This window comes from Haemaphysalis longicornis, unplaced genomic scaffold, assembly GCF_048455015.1.
Source record: "Haemaphysalis longicornis isolate Haplotype H1 unplaced genomic scaffold, Haemaphysalis longicornis Haplotype H1 scaffold_12, whole genome shotgun sequence".
Taxonomy (NCBI): Eukaryota; Metazoa; Arthropoda; class Arachnida; order Ixodida; family Ixodidae; genus Haemaphysalis; species Haemaphysalis longicornis.
The window spans coordinates 79,239,856-79,262,283 of record NW_027526225.1 but is presented as its reverse complement, the minus strand read 5'-3'; the positions used below and the strand labels follow the sequence as shown (position 1 = coordinate 79,262,283).

General features: G+C 48.2%; 1 protein-coding gene and 1 non-coding gene across 4 annotated transcripts in view; one reads left to right on the top strand and one right to left on the bottom strand.

The window, feature by feature from the left end:
- The window catches only part of LOC144162848 (uncharacterized), a 369,290-nt gene that overhangs the window by 327,953 nt on the left and 18,909 nt on the right, over nucleotides 1–22,428 (bottom strand). The window lies entirely within an intron of this gene.
- On the top strand, nucleotides 14,225–14,296 carry Trnaa-cgc (transfer RNA alanine (anticodon CGC)). The gene has a single exon. It is a non-coding gene; the product is annotated as a tRNA-Ala (tRNA).

The window sequence follows — 22,428 nt, the reverse complement described above, 5'->3', positions numbered from 1 at the left end:
CACTTCCGGGTCGTCAACGGTGCCGTACATACCGGAGTGTGGCAGCCGATCGAAGGTCGACTCGACGCCCAGGAAGAGCAGGCAGGTCCGTCGCCCTTTGGCACCAGTGAGGGCACCTCGTCCGTGAAGTCGTCGGCCGTGCAGCGACAGCTCAAAGAACCGCTTTGTTGTCCGCAGTGCACGTATACCGCCAGTTGGCGAACATACAACCGCAGCTGAGGTCAGGTAGACGGCTGCCCGGAATGTCGGCCTTTTTATGCAAAGATGTTTGCCTGGGTCACTTCTACTCATTTCGCCGGATGTAAGAGTGGTTCGCCACCCTTCAGGTCACTTTCAAGCGCGCTATTTAATTGACTGTAGTAACTATTTGACAATTGTACTCAATTGCACCGGGCAACTGGCAACTGCCGGTTCTATTTTATTCTAGAAACGAAATGTCGCTGCATGCTACCGGACCTATAATACAAGGCAAACCCCTCAATCACCATAAAATTTTCCTAATTGAGAAACTAGAGCGAAATTCGCTCAGCTGCTGCCTATGGTTTTCGTGACGCGCAGTGAGGCTTAAAACAGCTTTTGCCGTAAAACCGCGGCTTGTGTTCATGACGTCAGTTCCAAAAGTTACAATGCCAATCATAGCGTGGCATTGTAACTTTTGGAACTGACGTCATGAGCACATTACAGCGGCAACGTTAATTGTTATACGAAAAAAATGGCCGCCTTTCTGCTGACTTCGCTGCAAATGTCGTCGAAATACGATAGTCTTGTGCCGCCCCTGCCACGTTAATGTCTATATTCCCTCCTCGCCCACATCTCACTCTATTTCCCTTCCGTCCCGCTCCTGCAATGATAAACACGGTTGGATGTGGAATGCCCCATGTGATCTAGGATCTGGCGCGTGCTCTTTTAAAGCGGAGCTTTCTATGTCTCACTGATGGCGTCTGTAGTCCACGTCAAAACCCACGTCAGGAAAGCCAACTTTCTCAGACTATGATGATGATCGTGGGTAAAGTGAAAGAAAAAAAAAATCATTCCTGCGGTCGGAATAGAACCTGGGACCCTCGATTTATGGAGCCGACGTTTATTCAATGCGCCATTCATTCCGACATGGTCGAAGCTTAAAGCGGAGATGAAATGCACTAACGTGGCTATCTGGGCGTGTTGGTTTAACATGATTAGGAGAAGACAGCGCGGTTTACACACGGACATAGGGGAGACTACTTAACACACACGAGCTTTCTACGTCTGACTGATGGCGTCTGTTGTCTACCCCAAAACACACTGCAGGAAAGCCAACTTCCACCTGTAAAGCGCACTCTGCCTCAAACTTACTCTTTCACTGGTGAAGCCTACTTTAGGTTTTCTCATCAACAGAGGAATCCCTCACGAAAAAGCTTCGCGTTCAACCATCGCCGTCGTTTGACGGACGGGTGCATAATTTTTGTATTTTAGTGTCAAAGTATTGTCTTTACCGCGTATTTTATATTTACTATCGAAAACGGCCAGGCGCACATCTATTTTCAATTAAACGAACACTGTACCAGTTTTGTATTGATGTTTTGCGTCAAATATGCCGTACGTTTTCTTTTTCCTCAACAATGTTGACAAGTATGAAGTGTGTGGCACCATATTTGGTTGGTTGGAAAAGTTATGCCCAGATAAACTTCTCGTTTCAGTATTCTTTTTACTTTCGACCGAGCGGTTGAATCGAAGGACAGACAGACAGACAGACAGACAGACAGACAGACAGACAGACAGACAGATGGACAGACGGACGGACAGACAGACAGACAGGCCGGCGCCCATGCATGATGGCTGCGCGGTTACGGCTCTTTTGCGCATGCGCAGATGCGCTGGTAAACTACCTAGGGCGGTATACCGGGCACTTCTCCATCTGTACGCCCGATGCGGCATTGCAAGTCTACGCTTTGTCGTCTCGATAGTGATCGCACAACTGTTTGGTTTAACGGCGCTCAACATATGCTTCCTGCAAAGATCGAATTTACGTAGGGGACGAAAATTTGGACTCCATGAGATTTGGAGCCGCATCGATGCGGCAGCGGTACCGTACCGCGAGCGCTCTCAGTTATTCGCTCTGTTGTAACTCTCGAACAGCACCGCGACCGTGTAACAGGGACCGTAACGGGGCCTGTAAATAAATAAAACACCCGTTCAGGCGAAGGCTTCGTGCTGTGTTGTGAGATGCGCATTTCAAACCATTATTTAACTCCTTCGGCGGCTGCTAAGCCTAAAACTGTTAGCCTTAGCTATGTTGAATCTTCGGAGCAAGAACAAGACAGGAAGGGGGGGGGGGGGGGGGGAACGGCGCTTCCTTGGGCGACCAGATAACGTCACATGCACTTGACCAAGGTTAAGATAAGAAGTAACTGCGTGGCCCGGCCGCGATCGGCATTTTACTGCACAGCCCCGGCATGAATTGTGGCCGCTATCATTTCGTCCATGCAATTGTCGCTATCATCTCATTCGCCTTTGCAGCTACGAAGCTTCATAGTCCCCTCATTGTGACGTTATCTGGTCACTCGCCCACACAGCGAGCTGTTTCCCCTCCTATATATACATGCTTCGTGGTTAAATCACAGGCGCATTGGGGTATATAATTAAAACAATTTAATAATGGACTATGTAATTGAGAGGGCGTTCGCAGCACATATGTTCTGTGATGTTGAATGGCGGCATGGTGGACGGCACGGGCTGTCGTCTCGTTATAGACAGTGCACCACACTGTAAACGCAAACTAGCCGGAAATGGAGTTTTAATCAAGTAATGTGCCCTGAAAAGTACCTATAGCAAAAAATGTACTCCCTAGGCATGATCTAAAGAAGTGGACGAACCTCCATGGTAGTACCGTTGCCCATCCGGGTAGCAAAAGGGAGGATTTAGAACTACTTAACACCATTTGTGAGATGGCGTTCCGTTCCTTGCATACTACCTCGTCCACAATAAACGCCCTATCTGAGGTAATCATCTCAAGCGGGCGGTCGCCATGTTAGTCTTCTGTTGTCTCCGTGCACCAACACTTCAACCGTGGCCTAATGCTAATTAGAACGAGTGAGCAGGACGCGACGGTTGCACCCAGCTACAAAACCAATACCGTACGTATACCCGTATAGATGCTTCAACCAGCGCGATCACAGGCAGAGAGCGCGGCCGTGTTGTCTCAATCTGTTTATTTTGGCGATAGGTGTTGTCAAACTCTGCTGCTAACGAAGAGGCAGTTCTCGCCGTTGCAAACAATTGCAATGTTCATCTGCTTCGCTTGCTTGCGCATACATAGACGATTTAAATTCTCGTGCCAGCGCGCCAACGCACCCGACTGCAGCGACTCAACTTGCCCTGGCGGCACGACTGGCTGCCCGGATGTAAACAATCTCTGTGCTATCAACGCAGCGCGGCCGGTGACTCGGCGCGGCCGAAGCTTCAAGCCTCGGCTTGGGCCGTCGTTTTCTCGTATTTGTGAAGGACTAGTAGTGCCATTTGGTGGAAAGAGTTTCATGCGCTCCTGTCACACGAGGAACAGCCGCAAACAGCATTTGGATACGGCGACAGGTGTGGACAGCTTGCTGGTAAGTGGTCTTTCATCAGTCGATGCGTTTGTCAAACGTTTGGATAGGGTTAACAGCGAAGTACCCGGGTACCCGTGCCGCTAGCGCACAGCTCGTACACGCACGGGCAAAGAAAAAAGCGCACACTCGTATTATTTTACTTGTTTATGGGTTTTGGGGTATGCGTTCGCATTCTTTTGTAGGCCGGTTTGTAACAGGGCATTCGAGATAAAATCGTTTGTCGCGCGCGGCGTCGTTTCAAAGCAACGCGACGGTTACTTCGTGCTGGCGAAAATTAGCGCAGTCAGACGGAAGCGGGAAGGAAGGTAGAGAGATCGGGAAAGAGGGCGCTAATATATAAAAGAAAGCGTAATGCAAGACGAGAAATATAACACAACCCGCCTGCATTTCTCCGAACTTCAGGACAGAGCCGCACACGGGTACGTTGTCACAAACTCGAGCGTACGACGTCTAAAAGTACCGTATATTTTTTTTTCATTTTTCAACGTGACCTGAGCCACTTATCTTCTCATTACCGCGCATGCAGACCTGATTGTGTCCCTGTGTTTGAGCGCACAGCCATCCTTTTGCGACATAAGAACCAGCAAACGCGAGAAATTGTATATAAGCCAGCCACATCAGAAAAGCTGGTTCCGAATGTATCAGTCATCCCTCTATCGCCCTGCTTAATCGAGAAGTCGCATTTTTAGACGCACATTGAGCGCTATTTCGGTGCTTCTTCTGGGAATGCGTGTTGGGGGTGGGAGGGGGGTCTTAATCCATGTATGATGCGGTTATCTTTGCTGATTTTTCGCCTTTCGTACGCCTCAAAGTTCGTTTTGTGGTTTTGTTGTTACGGTTTTTTAGTATTTTCGGCTGAGTGCGCCGAGAACTGTGACGCATTGGGGGCGCGGCTATTGGGCGCTTGGGCATATAAAGCTTTGAATTGTGCAATAATAAACTAGTTGCGAGTGTGCGCTTGTGCCGTCTTCATGTGTTATCCTATACTCCGTAAAAATGAGTTGCCTGTCCTTTTAGGTACGGCAAAATCTCGCGCAGCGCATCATTCTGCCAGGGGGCCATATCATAATGTCAATGCACACACTATGAAAGCAGCTTGCACTTAATGCGTCACATTGTCTGCTGATAAGCATTTTAGATTCGCCCCTCTCATCATCATTCACTTCGTGGAGATGGCGGGATTTTCTTTCATAGCTTGTTGTCACTGCAGTAATTAATAGCAGAATCAGTCCTACAAATCACAGAAACACAGAAACGGTTCGTTTCACGTTGAAAATAATCACAGTAACACACTTTGCACCACACGGAGGAACAATCGGTTGCAGTGATGAGGCATAAGGGTAACTTGTTGTTAAAGGGTCATTGAAGACAACCAGCAAGTTGATTTCAAACGGAAGTCGGACCTCCGCATAGCCATTTCAGCATTGATTTAGTGCCAAGGTGCCTTAAGTGCTGAGAAATCGCTGTTCAACTGCTCATCAAACGTGACGCAAACACGACTGCAGTCGCTGTTTGCATCAGGATAAACCGGAAGCAAGTGAAGCAGCGGTGATTAATAGCAGTATACAAGCAACTGAATACAACATTACCACGTACCAAGCAGTTTGGTCAGTTCCGGTCAAATCGCTCATGCTTCCCCAAACTCCCCCGTCATTTGCCGTCGAGACCACTAAGCAAAATGTTTCTCCATTGGACCTGTGATCAGTATTTACGCTTCACTGAAGAAAAACATTGGCCTTTTGAGGCCCCGCAAGTTTTGGCGTCGAACGATTTTCTCATGCGTAGCTCGCATGCTCTCTTGGAAAGCGGTACTGCCACCCCAAGTATGGACGAGTAGCACCATCCAGCGGCAGCCAAGAAAGAAGTTGTGCGCGTCAGGCCACTTAAGCCCTTCCGGTGAAAACGTGTTTTTGCTAGTTTCAACCTTATTTTAAAAAAATGCCAGGTGTAAGAGGGGTATAATAGTGTTCTCCGTGAGCTAATCTATCAACCTAGAGAGACTTGCATTTTAACTTCACTGTCATTTAAAGTTGTGCTCGAGTATATTGTGCGGACGTAATATCTTTTTTATTGCTGCAAAAGCCACGATGGTTAATGTACTGGCACTTGGTTTTATGAAGCCTTTGCATTCCTAATTTAAGTACTGAATCTTCGCAGGGAACCTGGCATAACAATTTTATTACTGTACCGAATTATTAAGTTCATTTAACCATAGTGTCTGTTTTGAATTTTACATGTGGGGCTTTTTTTTTTTTTTTTGCTTTTTCAGGTAGATGTTCCTTTGACTCCCTGCCTGCATTCCGGGAACGGGGAAATTAGCCTCCGCATCGATGGCCAGAGTGTCTTGACTGCATCATCTTTACTGGGAGGACTGTGTAGTCTGTTTGCATCGTTCTGGGTTTTCAACATTCAATATCCCAAGAAGGCACACAGAGCTCTAACGTTTGTGGAACATGCCTTTTTGGACCTTGCCAGCACGAATCCACGTGTGAAGGATTTAGAACTAAATAACTTTTTATCGCATCAATATCCCTCACCAATATTTTATTTGTTTTCAATCCTGTAATCATTGAATAGTAGTTTAAAGAATTTCGTATTATGTTTCTGACGTTTTCTTTTTTTTACTGAACCGGGGATATTTGATAGGCCCTTCTGTATGCTGGTAATACAGCTATCTTTAAGTGAAGCAATAATATTAACCAACTAATATAACTTGAAACAACTATCTAAATAATGTTGGCAACTGGTGCCAAATGAATCAACTCAAAATTATCGGAAAAACACGAATTACATGGCTGCTTCTTCTCACTCTGAAGAAGCTGTCGCGATACCACCCATTCTGTTCTATATCCTTGCAATTAACCCCTCAGACTGGGTCACTTTTCAAGGCGGATTTGTGTCTTTATCAAAACGCACTGGTATTTTCCGCAGCATATTTCTCGTTCTTTATATTACTCATTTATCCATAGCCATCTCATTGCTGTCTGTCTCCTACATCATTTATCTCTTGTGCCTTTACCATCTACAAAATGCTCGTTACCTTTCAATATCAAATCGTTACACAGCTCTCGCTCATTTCACCACCAATTGAAAAATTTTTTTGTTGTTTTAAACCACTGCAACCATTTTTTTCACTTTGTGTACTGAGTACTGATGCGTACTGATAAGTACTCACGTGTTCTCAATCCTCTAGTATTATATAATGATGTCACTTACCATGCCGTTGTGTTTGTGCCTATATGTTTTTCGCGTATTTCCAGTTCTTGTAGTAATATTGTTTCTACAGTTTGTTCAACTAGCACACAGATCGCTCATTTCACCACCAACTGAAAATGTTTTGTTGTTGTAAACCACTGCAACCATTTTTTTCACTTTGTGTACTGAGTGCTGATGCGTTCTGATAAGTTCTGATAAGTACTGACGCGTTCTCGATCCGCTATTATTATATAATGATTTCACTTACCATGTGGTTGTGTTTGCGCCTATCTTTGTTTTTCGCGTATTTCCAGTTCTTGTAGTAATATTAATTCTACGGTTTGTTCAACTAGCACTCTATTGCTGTCTTCCATTCCTAACTGGCGTGTTTTTAGCAATTTACCATTTTTGATTTCTTATAGGAGGTCGCCCTAAGTTTTTATTTCGGAGCCTCCTTGTGTACACCATGTACCATGTAAACTTGTATGCGAAAGTTCGTTTGAAATAAACCTGAAACCGAGAAAAACCGTGTGAAATCAGTACTCCCGCAGGGAACTAGAAACTCTCCCTTGTGGCCTTGAAAAAACTCATTTCGGAAGGCCTACAAAACCGCCCCAACTTTGCAAAACTCCATTCAAAAGAAATATATGCTTCCCTTGAACCTCCTCAAAACGCCCCTAAAATAACATAAGTACTCCCCAAGGGAGCCATATTAGGCTCCTATTCAACCGCCTAAAAAGTCCATAAACATCACTTAAAAACGCCTTGAGGAAGCAAAGAATACTCCATTTTGATCTCCTTAAATTCTCCCTAACATTTCTTAAAGGAGCCATGAAGACAAAATACAAGTTGGGCTTATTAGAAAGACTGCTTAGTTCCGATAACAATGATACCAATATCACCGCAATCTTCGAACAAATAACGGAGATATTAAAGAAAGCGTGGGAAGCAGTCGCGACCCCCTAGCCAATTTCCCGCAACTTTTCTATGACGTCACGAAACCTTGTTTTTGCGATTGACCGCCGCCTAACTGACCTGTCGCGACGACACATGACTGGACGTCTGTAATGGGGCCTCTAGTTCCATTTGACCGCATCACTTGAATGCTAACGTGCAGTTAACGCACTGAAAATTATGTTTTATTGTTGGCCCGTGTGACGTCATTCTTGCTCATAACACGTCACTGTGGCGCAAAATTTGAAAGTTTTTAAATAATTCTTGCTTTTTTTCGTTAAAAAAACATCTTTTGTGGCTGCAATGTAGCTGAGTGGGAAACTGAATCCTAGGTCTTTCAAACTAAACAAAGTTGTATTTTCTCTTCATGGCTCCTTTAACACTCCCTAACTACCTCCTTTCTATCACCTAAAAACACCCTGTTTTGAGGAGGTAAACAAAACCTCCCTGTTCCATGTAGTAAAAAAAACTCCTACAAGGAGGATCACTAGAGGACAGGCGAAAAAGAACCTCTAGGGAGTATATGGGTGGAAAAAAAGTTTAGAGTGCACGCCAGCGACGGTTGGTTTAATTTAGTCTGCGACTATTTGTGGTTGATGTTTTTTGCTTTAAACCTGCGGGACACCGCTTTTTTCCAAGCGGTGATGGACAGGGATCCTTCGGAGTAACCGTGCGACGTCGATCCACCGGCGCGCGCGCCGCTTCCAGGAAGCGCGCCAGCCTCCAAACTGACGCGGACTGCGAGGACGCCAAGCTGTACTCAGCGCCCAGTGACGGTGATTCAGACGATGGGTTTAAACTGTATCTTGTAAAAAAAATTGTCGCAGCGTTACACTAGTGGTGCACGGCTAGAGATACAGCAGAGCTGGGGTTCGACCTAGCTTCTCCCCACACTGACAGCGGATCCCAGGAGAGGGAGGGGGCAGCCGGACCCCAGCAGTGCAAAGCCGTTTTGGACAGCACTGTAAAGCAAAAACCTCAAAGTATGCGCAGTGTTTTATTCAGTGGCTGTTGTTGTTCCTTAGGGGGTGGAACACACCCAATCGTGGGGCGGCCATGCAACAGAGGTTGGAGAAGAAAAAAGTCTCTTACCTACTTACGGGGCACAGTATAAAAATAGTTTTACACATTATAAAGATAATAACCTGGTAACTTTTTTCAGCAGCAGTGACGCGTCAAGCGTATATGCGCTGCGATAGTTCCTGGACGTTAAAGCAGCGTATGACAACGTGGAGCATGATGCCATTCTTAAAGCACTGCAGGCGGTGGGGCTTGTCGGCAGTGTCTCCCAATTGGTGCGGCGCAACATCTTGGTGAGGACATTCCTTGTGATGGCTCTACATAGCCCAACGTCAATACACTGTAAATACCCCAGGGAGGAGCCCCATATTGTTCAACTTCCCCTCATCGGCCTTACAAGCTCCGCTCCAAGAACGGTTCATCTGTCGATATCATCGTCATCATCAGCCTGCCTACGCCCACTGCAGGGTAAAGTCATTTCCCATAGATCTCCGATTATACCGGTCCTGTGCTAACTGCGACCAATTTATCCCCGCAAACTTCTTGATCTCATCTGCCTACCTCACTTTCTGCCGCCCCCTGCCACGCTTGCCTTCTCTATAGGGTTCCACTCTGTTACCCTTAATAACCAACGGTTATCTTGCCTTCGCATTACATGCCCTGCCCTCGCCCATTTCTTCTCCTTAATTTATACTAATATGTTCTTAAAACGCGTTGGTTCCCTGACCCACTCCGCTCTCTTTTTGTCCCTTAATGTTACACCTATCATCTTCCGTTCCATTGCTCGCTGAGTCGTTCTCAAAGCTACCATTCATTATCTGAGAATGCCTGCCGAATGCACTTTACCCCATTCTTATTTAATTATCTCTACCTCATGGTTATCTCTGTCTCTGTCGATATAAGCGGGTTATATTCGCATCTTTGCAAACGAAGTGACTCGTCGGCACGTGCGACCGCACCCGCAAAAGGTTGCAGACTTGATCAGTTCCTCTGTATAGACAGGGGTCGCAAGCATCTACCAGCAAATAAAATGCGCAGGGCTTGCGTTCTCACGGAAACCTATGCATTCATGCCCTTTTACAATGAGGGGTGGAAGGGTCTCTTACGCGAAACATCACAAGTTTCTCGGCGTAGTTGTCGACAGAGGCCTTTCTTGGCGCCCCCACGTGCGTTATTTGAAACAGGCTGTCTGCAGTGGCCCATATTCTCCAGTTCATACCCGGCAAAATGTGGGGAACGCCAACGAAATCTATGTTGCAGCCATACAATGCTCTATTCTTGGGTTACCCACGGTACAGCCTGTCTGTACTTTCTGGTACGTGTCGCACAGTATGAAGGAACTGCAAGGCATGCAGGCGCAGGCCTTCCAAACGTGCCTGGGCCTCACCGTGCATGTCAACTTACGTGACAGTGGAAACACTCATGACGCATATTAGTCACCAGTGAGTGAGTGAGTGAGTGAGTGAGTGAGTGAGTGAGTGAGTGAGTGAGTGAGTGAGCGAGCGAGCGGGCGGGCGGGCGGGCGGGCGGGCGGGCGGGCGGGTGGGTGGGTGGGTGGCGCGGAAAAAGCAGACACAAGTAAAACTAAACTTGGAATAGCTACTTTCAATGCCAGTTCGGACGATATTCCTAGATGTCGGTATCATTCGCTTGCAATTAGGGGAAGGGTTCTTTGGATAGTTGCGGCTAGCTGGCCTCCTGCGTAGAAGTTAAAGCACCTTCTGGCAAGCCTGCGTAAGGAGACCAGGAGAGGAGTGTCTAGATCAAAATGCAGGATTTTAATACGAATGCCAGCAAATTATGTCATCGGGTTGTTTAATATAGGTGTACGATGAGCTTACAGCCTACCGAAAACGGAAAACTTACGGCACGTCCGGCCCCAACAGACTTCTGTTGGCTGTCGCGCGCGCCATCATATGTCACATGCTATTGTTTCCTGCGGCCTTATTACACGGGTGAATGCAAGACACGTGATGGTCGCATTTATGTTACTGATAGCAACCATTTGAAAAAAGAACCGAAACCCTATCTTCTGAGACAACGCGAACTTACCTACGACACAGCCGCTGGCGCGGGCTTGAACAGACGACGCTTCTCTCGACGAAAAACAAAGCTGGGAATTCGGCGACGTTTATGCTCGGCCTTTTTCTTCTGCTCGTGGCTTTGAAGCTGCTGTGTCTATTCTTCTCTCCTCCCCGCAACCGTTTTGACGAGCAGGGAACTAGAACGGAATGCCATAGAAACGCTGCCAAGTATAGCGTCGCTGCAAACGTCAAAAGCGCCGACGCGTGCGACGTTGGTTCCAGCGCATGGGAACCAGAGCCAAAGTCTTGCCTCTTGGGCACTGTCGGTGGTTCTGCACTCATATAATTTGCATCGTTGTCAGTTGCTTCAGCCGCCTCCTCTACGGCCTTCTCTAGCGTTAAATCCTTCTTCGCCAGTAACTGTTTGCAAAGGGTATACTTGAGCGTATACGCTGCATACAACCGGGTCTTCAACACTCTGCGTGCAACGCATCTCCGAAGTTGCAATTGTCGAGCGATGATATATCTACCAGGAATGCGTACACTGACTTACCTGTTTGTTGTCAACGGGTGTAAAATTCTGACGACACCCTGCTACTTCTTATGGGCGTTGAATGCGGATTGACCCACCGAGCGGGCGCCGAGAGCAGCGTGGCCGAAACCGAGCGCATGAAGCCCTTGACCTCTTACGCAGAGATCACGCAGCACTACAGGCTGTCGCGTCAGACACTCGCTCCCCCCCATAAATGTCTACCCGAGAGCACGGACGTCATCTACGTGCTCTCCAGACAAATACATTCCCACACCCTATCCGGCTTCACCTTTTTAACCGACAGAACTCCCCGCATTGCCGATTTTGCGGAGAACCCGGAACGCTACGCCATAAGGTCGGCGGGAGTGACCAATCCTCTGATTCCCCCCAATCTGCACTTTTCCACTGCCAAACTTTGGGAGAGTGCCTTGGCGAGCACCGGCCTGGACGACCATCTTTGTCTGGCTCAAAGGGCTGTCGATGCTGCCCCGCTCAAGGGATCTTGGTCTGAGGACGCCTCCTTCAAGCTTCAGTACCATCCCCCCTGTTAATTTAAATAAACGTTTATTCTCTCTCTCTCTCTCTCTCTCTCTCTCTCTCTCTCTCTCTCTCTCTCTCTCTCTCTCTCTCTCTCTCTCTCTCTCTCTCTCTCTCGAATGAGAAAGCATTAAAGGTATACTGAAGTGGCTTTAAAGCCGAGTAAAACTATATTTTGTAGCGTAAGCTACAGTGGCCGAGGTTGAGCAGTTTCGCGTGGACCTTGAAGGGCCGTGCTGCGCAAGCTTGAGCAGCATCGGATTAGATTGGATTGGAATTGGGATTGGATTGGATTGGAAATCGTTTTAACAGCAGTAAGCATGATAATCAGCTAATCCTAGACAACCAGGAAACTTAAGAATAACCAGTTGAACCTTAGCTCACGCTACGTATATCCTGTCATAGCCGAGCTAAGCCACTCTTAATTTTTTTAATTAATACACCGGTATAGCTAATGCCTGTATTATTTATTTATTTATTTATTTATTTATTTATTTATTTATTTATTTATACCTTACTGCTAGCCTGTATTCCAAGCTTTGAGCAGGTGTGGGTGATACAAAAGGGAGAGAAAAAAAAACGGCTTGGGGACAGCAGTATACGTCGATTAAGTTGACCCAACGCCCCGCCCACTGCACACTCCCGCACCGCCGGAAGAGCGAGAAACCGAGAGTACAGCGAACTAGAATATCCGAGAGTAAGGTACCCAGAGGCAGCGACCGGAAGTAACGTCATATCCGGAAGACGGTCAACGATATGCAGCGCCGCTTTGCTGTTCCCAATTTTCTGAGCGAAGTTCCGAATTAAATAGGCCTGTAATCTAAACTTTATTAATCTTGATTGTCTTGGGTTGTCACCGCGTGGATTTATTTAGCCATAATGCTACTGTGTTTTAAGTAATTCTCTAAAACGACTCCTAGATACTACATATTTCGTACCTGAGCGCCTGTAGCTACCGCATACTGCATTGCCTTCACAGGCTGGCCGTGTCACCGGGTGCTTTGCAGTGCTTCCTACGCGAACCGATGGGCTCAAACATATGCGGAGTTTCCCCATTACACGACCACAACGCTCTGTGTTCTTAAACGTGTTTTTATTGCTTTCCGGAACAACATTGTGGGATACGATGTCGCTAAATAGGTAGATATCGCGCGTCATTTAGCAAGAAACGAATTTAAGGTGGGAAGCATGAAGTGGTTCGGCACTCGGAAACGACGCACGACATCCGTGCCGGCCCGCGCGGAGCAGGAGGCAGCACGAATCGGAGCAGACTTCCCGTGCACGCGCCATACGGAGAAAGGCCGGGTGATGGCGCTGCCTGCGAGCAAAAATGTACACACGTGGCACGTATCGTGTCACCGATCGCTAAAATGGCAATCACCGCGAAAATAAAGTTTCACATGCAAGATAAGGGACGATAATGTGGTAAAAAACTGTGCTAAGTATTTTCATTCGCAATTTTAGTAATAGCGATTATCAAATATCTGCCGCGACGCGTGTTTGCCACAAAGACTTTTTGGGCCTCTCCTGCCAAGACCACAGTATGTTGTAAATAAATAAATAAATAAATAATGTTCCGCGCTCGCTGCCTTTTCCGGTCAGTAATGACATTAGTTTGAAATTATTAGTTTGAAACTTATCTCTTGGCCGCCTCGGAACCTGGAGCTGGAGCTGTAGCTGTAGGTCATGGCTCTCGCCTGTGGTTGTCCTTGCAACAGGCAGTCGGGTTTAGCTTTGACGGAGTTGGTGGTTTCCGGCTCGTCACCACCGTAGCAATTACGATAGCCCACTGTGCAACATGGGCGACACGGTCGGCAGGGAACAGCTACGTCTATCCCCAGGCTCTGAGAGGATTAGATCAGTTTAAAACATTATTGAGGTTTGGGAAGGGATTAAATAGAGAAACTTGAGCGGAGTCCTTTTTCCAGGGCCCCAGAAGCTTGTGCCCCGGCCCAGGCCGCAGGCCCTGTCGGTCAGCTGGCGCCAGTCTTCCAAGGCCTCACTGGCCAGGTTCGCCTCCCATGTTTATAAGAAATAAGGTGTGCTATTGTTCTCGGTTTACCATATAACTGGGCAGTTCCACACTTAGAGGCTTAGGGAAAACCGTTAGGGAAAGCCCTGAGAAAACCGTTAGGGAAAGCCTAGGGAAAACCGTTAGGGAAAGCCCTGAAAATACCAATGTGGTGCCATCTGCCGAAGAAAAACGAAAGTCCCCCACAACGCGCGTCGAAGGTTTGCAGGCGGTGGTGCTGCGACAAACCGGGCGTGTTGTAGCTGCAGGCTCATAGCGCTCACTGTGTCGCCTAAAACCGAAGCAGCGGTCATTGAGAAAAACATTCGATCCTCAAAAGCATTTCAGAAAGGTCCGCATCCAGCCCGGGGGTGTAGCTCAGTGGTAGAGCGTTCGCTTCGCATGTGAAAAGCCCCGGGTTCGAACCCCGGCACCTCCACTCCGAAGGCGGTTGTTTTTTTATTCAATCGCAGTTGTTACACAGGTGGATTCGATGATGATGATTGTGGGGTTTAACGCGCCGACGCAACGCAGGCGATGAGGCGCGCCGTAGTGGAGGGCTCCGGATTAATTTTGACCACCTGGGGATCTTTATCGTGCGCCGAAATCTCGTACACACGGGCGTTTTTGCTTTTCGCCTCCATCAGAAAAGCGGCCGCCGCGGCCGGGAATCGAACCCGCGACCTCGTGCTCAGCAGCGCAACGCCTTAGCCACTGAGCCACCGCGGCGGGTCACAGGTGGATTCGCTGGCACACACAGAAAAGAAGAATACGACAGATTAGAATGAGGCGGAACAGAATGCGTTGCAGGGCGATCGTGATAATGATGATTAGTGGCTCTCCCTTTGAACAGGCACGTCGGTTGTCAGCAAATAACTTGTCTGTTTTACTCTAATCAATTGCCCTACCTAATCTGCCTCCTCCCTGTCTCCCCCTCACCGCTCTTTAAAACTCCCATCGCTCCCTCCCTCCTTTTTTTCTCCCATTTTCATCCGTATGATTACTCCGCCTGCGTACCCATCTCCTGCCTACTTTTCCTCCACCACCGTTCGAGCCGCCTATTCGTCACCTCGATGGCCCCTCACCCCAAATTCCAAAGCCCCCTCCAACGTCGCTTCCCCATCGCCCCGTGGCAGTCGTATCTCTGCGCAGTCCCTGACAATATGGTCTACAGTTTCCCGATCTCAGCCGCAGCATACACGTTTCATCCTGCTGCCTGTAGATACCCCTGTATGTCCGGGTTCTCAGACACATCCCCCGTGCATCAAGCAGCAATGCACTACCCCATAGAAACCTTCCTTTCTGGTTTCTAGTTTCCTCCATTTTTTTACCTTCCATTTTCTGTGCCCAATTCGTCGTCTCTGCTGTCTTTACTTCCTTTCTAACTGTTATGCATACCCCGCTTTTCCCTGCCGACCAGACCACTTGGTCAGTGGTCTGGTCCTCCGTCTCCACCGCGTGTCCATGCTCCTCATATACAGGTATTTAAACACTCTCGCGGCCCATTTTTCGTCCTCCATGTCGCGAAGTCGCTAGTCCAATTTTATCTTGATTTATGTTTCCTTTGCCTCAAAGGACGACAAGCCCAGATCCCCCTGTACCGCTTCGTTCGTAGTTTTGCTGTGGGCCCCTACGGCCAGTCTGCCTATACCGCCCTCTGGTTTACCTCCAGGCCCGCTTCGGTCTCTGGTTTCATGCACAGAACCTGATTTCCGAAAGTCAATCCTGGTACCACGACCCCTTTGAGAACTTGAGATTTATATTTATGTGCGCAATTATAGAGCAAACGAACGCGAGCATTTTAATTGACGCGTTATTTATGCTTTTACCGGAGTGATGTGGGCTCACCAAATCAGCATTACCATAGCGAAATAAAAAAAGGTATTACGCCCCAAATGCAAATTAAGCACCTTGACACAACCAATTTTACCAACCTAGGTTTCCTTGCAAGAGTTGAGCAAACCGACGGAGATGCAGAAGTGAATAACCAATTTATCAAACATGCCCAAGAGAAAATGGTAGCTCACACCAGCTGTTTTACGGTTAAATTCCCGCCTGGGACCAGCTGGTCCCACCAAGGAATTTAACCATAAATCAGCTGGTACCAGCTACCATTTCCTCTCGGTTCACGTCCCCGTTAACTCGGTTCACGTCCCGGTTAACCCGGTTAACAGAGCGCGTGTTTCTTGCTGGATGCGGCAGGAAACAGAGCTTCATGCAAGGGCCAATCAAACGACGGTCCAGGTAGAAATTAGGCAAGGGGCAAACACTACGCCTGAGAAACGCAAAAAAAACCCGAACGCCCAGCACCAACACCCCCGCAAGCACCCAATTCAGAACCAACTTACCAATCTGCCACCACGATAGAAGTCCCGCTGGCTCAATAGAATACCCAAATTGCCGAAACCGTAAAGCAAATTATGGTAATGTTAAAAGAAATCACACAAAGATTAGATAAATTAGAAGTACAGGGGCAGACGAATGTTGCTCGTTACTCTCGCCGAGACCTCAAGGCCTACAGCCGGCCGTCACACCTGGCAGAAGATGCCACTTCTCAAGATGGCAACTTCCAAGAATAGGCGCGTTCCTACGCAAGCGTCAAAACTCACCATATGGCAGTGGAACTGTAGGGGCTACAAGAACAAGGCCAGCTCATTGGCTCAGTACATTGCCACGGCTCAGGAGTCACCAGATGTCATTACCCGTCAGGAAACAAACTCCCCGCAAAATATCCCGGCTTTATCTTACACGAATACGGACCCTCAAGTTCTCTCGCCACGCTAATAAGCAAACGGATCACAGCTATAGAGCATTCGCTCCAGCAGTCGAAAAAAAAAGTGGAATACTAACAGAAATTGTTCCGAGGAAAGTTAAAGTGGCGCAGAGCCTTTACTTACTAAACATATATTGTCGTCAAAGGGGCCTAGATGCAAACCTCTCTTTCGTCATCAAGCAAGCAAAACGCATTGCATTGCCTAATCCCCTCATCACAGTAGGAATTTTTAACGCCGCGCACCCTTTATGGGGATACAGCTACACCAACAAGAGAGGAACCGCGTTGCATTCCATCCTTGAAGAGGAAAACTTCATCCTGCTATCGGACCCGCATACTCCCACGCGCATGGGTACCCGCATGGGTACCCGCGCGTACCATGGGTACCAACGGTACCATGCGGGCACGCGCATGGGTACCCGCATGTCTTTGGAGACGCTGTTACCCGCATGGGTAACATAGTCCAAAGACACGTCCCCTGATCTCTCCATCACTACGGGGAACGTCACGGCTATGTGGTCTCACACCGGGGTTAACCTGGGAAGTGACCATTCGATCCTAGCCTCGACAATACTCGGAGAAGAATACGTTATCCCTCTGGGCAGGGCGAGCCTCACGGACTGGCCTAAATTTCGGGAGCGAAGGGAACAAGCCCGACGTGACAGTGCAACCACCCCATTGCTCACTCTAGAGGAATGGGCCACCCAAACCGCAAGGATATGAATTGTTTCACAAATAAAAAATCGGACAACCACTACAACCCCCTGTGTAGACCCTCACCTCCTCCACTTATGGGAAGCGAGAAGAGGCCTCATCAAACGCTGGAAACGACAGCGCCTAAACTGTCGTTTGAAAAGGAGGATAGCCCTTCTAACAGAAGAAGCAGCCCGCTATGCGGCTCACCTGTGCAAAGAAAGCTGGCTATCCCTTTGCGACAGTCTCCGGGGCCAACTCAGTACAACGAGGACTCTTAGACTGCTCAGATATCTTATGTACCCTTCAAAAAGCCAGACCGAGTCAAATCAAACCCTGCAAAAAATAATTCACTCTCACCCAGGAGATTCCGTTGCCCTCATGAAGTCTCTCCTGGACAAGTACCTCCCTGTCCATTCAAAAACGCCGCTACACCGTACTCTGGACAACCAAATCTCAAACTGGATGAAGACATCTACATCCATGAAGTAAAAGCGGCACTGCAAACCATCAGACGCAACACAGCCCCAGGGGTGGACGGCATAACCAACAAGCTTCTAGCGAACTTGGATGATGATTCCATTATTGAACTCACCTCCCACCTGAACATGGTATGGAGGTCGGGCCAACTTCCGGAAGAATAAAAGACGGCAGAGGTGCGCCTTATTCCGAAGCCTGGAAGAGCACAAAGCACCGAGAACCTGCGCCCTATATCACTAACCTCGTGTTTGGGAAAGCTTCTAGAGCACGTCATCCACAAAAGGCTACAGCAGTACCTCGAACAACATAACATGTTCCCACATACCATGTGTGGATTTTGTAATCACCTCACCACGCAGGACATCCTTCTTCAACTGAAGGAAGAGATTATGCTGAAATTCTCGAGGGACAACTCAAAAGCCATCTTAGCCTTGGATTTAAAAGGTGTGTGACAATGTCAGTCATACGGCCATACTTAAACAACTGAATGGCCTTAACTGCGGGGAACGCACCTACAAATACATTCAAGACTTCCTCGACGGCAGAAAAGCCATTCTGAAGGTGGGAGATTTAAACTCCAATACAGTTTCTCTCGGCAACAAGGACACGCCCCAGGGGGCGGTCCTTTCCCCATTGCTGTTTAATATAGCTCTCATAGGCCTCCCTCCGCTCCTGGATGCTATACCAGGCATACGCCATGGATTATATGCGGATGACATCACCATATGGGCCACTCAGGGTCAATGGGGGAAATGGAGACCAACCTACAACAGGCGGCCGACATTAATTCAGTTAATGCGCAGGACAATGTGGCCTAGCGTGTGCGCCGCAAAACTCTGAGCTGCTTATCGCCTCACCACGTAAAAAACTCCCTCCCGGGTCGCCAACCATCTCCCTAGAAGTGGATGGCCACGCTATTGTTCCAACTCAGCAGGTGACAATCTTAGGCATGCTTCTACAATTAAGCGGATCGCTCCAACACCAAACTGCTGGACTGACTTAAGCACACCACTGAGCAAGTCTCCCACATGATCCACAGGGTCAACACAAAGACGAGAGGTATGAGAGAGGCGGATGTGCTAAGACTAGTCGAAGCCTTTGTCATCTCTAGGGTGACTTATGCCCTCCCCCACGCTGTGCTGTCGAAGGGTGAAAAGGACAGAGTATAAACTACCATACGCAAAGCATACAAGTTGGCGTTGGGACTACCTGTCAGCACCTCGACACAGAAACTACTACACTTGGGAGTTTATAATACCTTGGATTAACTCCTCGAAGCTCATCATATGAACCAATTATTACGTCTGAGCTCCACCAGCTGTGCCTGCGCTCACCGCTTCAACACCCCCAGGCCGATGCGACTCAGCTTCCGCATGAGGTCCGCCAATTCATTGATGTGGCCCCCTGTCCCGGAACATGCATCCAACGCACCATCAGGCTCGCAGAGACGCCGGAGCTAAAGAGCTATCTTCAAACAGTACGGCCAAAACTCCACCACAGTATACACGGACGCAGCCTCCTATACCGGGAGGAGAGCTATTGTGACTACAGCTCAAGCCCTCCTCACAAGTGCATCAATTCCTGCAACCCATGCACTACAGGCAGAAGAAGTGGCCATAGCCCTAGCAATTGCTCAAACACCTGCAGAGGTCATCATTACGGTCTGCCAACAAGCATGTAGAACATTCTCGAGCGGCTTCGTCTCACGCTGCGCCACACAAATTCTACTGCAGCATCCTCCCGTAAGGATTATTTGGGCTCCCGCCCATGCCGATGAGCCCGGCAACGAAGCTGCCCACCAGCATGCCCGAGATTTGACACACCGGGCTAGTCAGGAGTTCGGCGAGCAGTGGCGTGTCTGTCCCCTTTTGTCCTACACAGAAATCACGCAGCACTACCGCCTGCAGCGAACAATGTACCCTCCTCCACACAAAAACCTCACAAAAGAACAAGAACGCCACCTTCGAGGTATCCAAACCAACACCTTTCCCTACCCAATTAGAGCCCACATTCTGGCCCCCATCCTGTACTCCTCGCAATGCCGCTTCTGTGAGGCTCCGGGCACGCTTTATCATATTTGGTGGGGCTGCGATAAGAACCCCCCCCCCCCCCCCCCCTCTGCCCTTCCCGTCTCTGAGCACTGGGAGAGAGCACTAGCTGTCCAGCTCGGACCCTGACGACCAGCTTTGACTGGTGAAGAGAGCCCAAGAAGCCGGACGGTCTCAAGGGGGCCTGGAATAAGGACTCTTCCCCAAGGCGAACTGCTTCATAGGGACGTTTATTACTCCTCCTTCTCCAGCGAAAATGGCCATTTGATCACAGAATCGATCGCAACAGTTCAGTTGGCCAGCAGTATACTGAAACTCTACTATACCTCCGGTTATTGCAACTACTAAGCGCTCGGAAGGGTTGTACGCACGTTTCCCAAGGCCCGGAGAAAACGAAATAATGCGCAAAAATTCAGTGCACTTCCACTCTGTGATGAGGAGGACCAGCAAAGCTAAGCGCAATCCACAGAGTGCTCGAAACAAAACACGTTGGTTTTGTACATTCCCAGCTTTCTCGCTCAAAATTCCGACCTCTCGGAAACCTAGAAAAACCACTTCAGGAAAGTGATATTTGGTATAAAGCAAGAAGTCAACGCGGGGATGAAAACTCTAAAATAACTCTCCAGGTTTCTGAATATTTTTTGTGTTATTTGCTGTCAAATCTTATTCCACATGCATTTGTATGGGCTAGTTTCCATGGCTGTGGAGCTTAGTCGCGCAACGTGCTAGAACTTTAAACTGTGCACAAAGCAAGTTTTCACACAAATATTAGCTGCGCGAAAATATTTTACATTTCGCTAAATAACTACAGAGTACGTATACCGTTGAAAGGACTAAAGGCTAAAGCTGCACATGAATGTGCGATTCAGCAATAGACCCTTTGCAAAATGGCCAAATCGTTGGCGGAAAAGCAGCAAGCCACTCTGGCAACACTGTGCACCCGCTGCGCCGCCATTAGAAAGGAAGCAAAAACCATGGAGGAAGAAAAATGTTAGGAGGGAGCATGACGTCAGGCGGCCCAGCTTCGGCAAGCCAACCTCCTCTGAAGCCGCTTTCTCCTCTCCTCGGGATAGAGATAATATACTGACTCTAGAGGGAAAGCGCGCCGCTGAGCCAATGCATTGGAACCGTACGACACACGGTGGCAGACATGATACAACGATTTGAATGTTGCCAGATGAGCTTTTGCTTGCTAAAAACGGCGAAAGCGATGGGTTGTAATCTGGCAACGTGCTACTGCGGTGTTTCCGCGTCCGGCTAGCGAAGCATGCCGGGAGAAATTGTAACATGGCGGACCGCTGGCCAGGCGGATTTTGGTGGGCGGCGTCGACAGCATTGCGTAGTTTATCTCCTGTGGGTAGGTAACCGACGTGTTTTCGGTTTAGCGTACGTGCGACTTGTATGTACTGAGACTATTTGAGCAAGATGTGGCAACGCTCACGCAACACTTGCGCGCAAGCTCGAATGCGACTGATCGCATGCGCGAGGACGCCAAGGAGTCAGCTGATCCGTACTGGGTGCACAGAAAATGAATATCCGTATGATCTCCGTGCATTTTTGTGCTGTGCCGCTTTATTTGCCGTTCTGTATCATTTTGCGAGTCGCTCAATGCTTTTCAAACGAAGTGTAGTGAACTAACTGACTGTGGCTTTAGCTCAATGTAAAACCTATATTGACACACGCAAAAAAGACATCGCATGGGCCAACGCTGATATTTCCGGTGAGTCGCGGCGCTTTGAAGCACAGGAACGAAAGAGCGCCGTCGATTGCATGCCAACGGAGTGGAAGAATGCATGCCAAGGGAGTAGCGAAATATAGTCCGCGGCATGTCCCGTTTTCCTTTCTGTCTGTATTCGTCAAGTTCTAGCTGCTTTCCACCACTTCAAAGAGAAAGCTTGCGGGACTGAATGCGCAGTATTGAATGGCAGTAATTTACCTCACAGAGCGCGCGAGGAGAGAACATTGACTGATTAAAAAAGAAACCGCATTTCGTTACCTATTTTTTCGTTCTACCTTCACGAACGTTTGCGCGAAAGTTCGAAGCACGAAGAGCTTTAACAAGTTGCATGAATAAAACAACTGGAACCGAACGATTATAAAAGCTCCTTTTATTTCTCTTCCAACGGGAACGATCGCTGGCTGCCACTCCGTAGCCTGTAGTGAACTTGCGGTAGTCAAGGTCAGATCAGAATCGCTGTTCCGGCGTCAGTTCAGGGGCAATAGATAGGGTGCTTAACGTGAAAAAAGAATGACAGCCTCGCAAGCGCCCGGGGACGCACTTGCTCAGCGCGTGCATCCGAGTTGTACCAGTTGTACTCGTTTTGCACGCACGCAGATCTGAGCTGAAGGCTGCACACACACACTACGCAAGTCAGGCGCAAGGGCCTCGCCACTTCATAGCACACTTAAAGAAAATCGAAACCAAAACTGAACTACACAGTTACTCTTTCACCGCTAATAAGAGCTTAATTACACTAAAAGTTTTTTATAAAGTACTGAAGCAATTATTTGTAACTATTTTGCTTCAATTTTTTCTTTTAGTTAAATAATTACGGAACAACTTTTTAGAAGACTGAA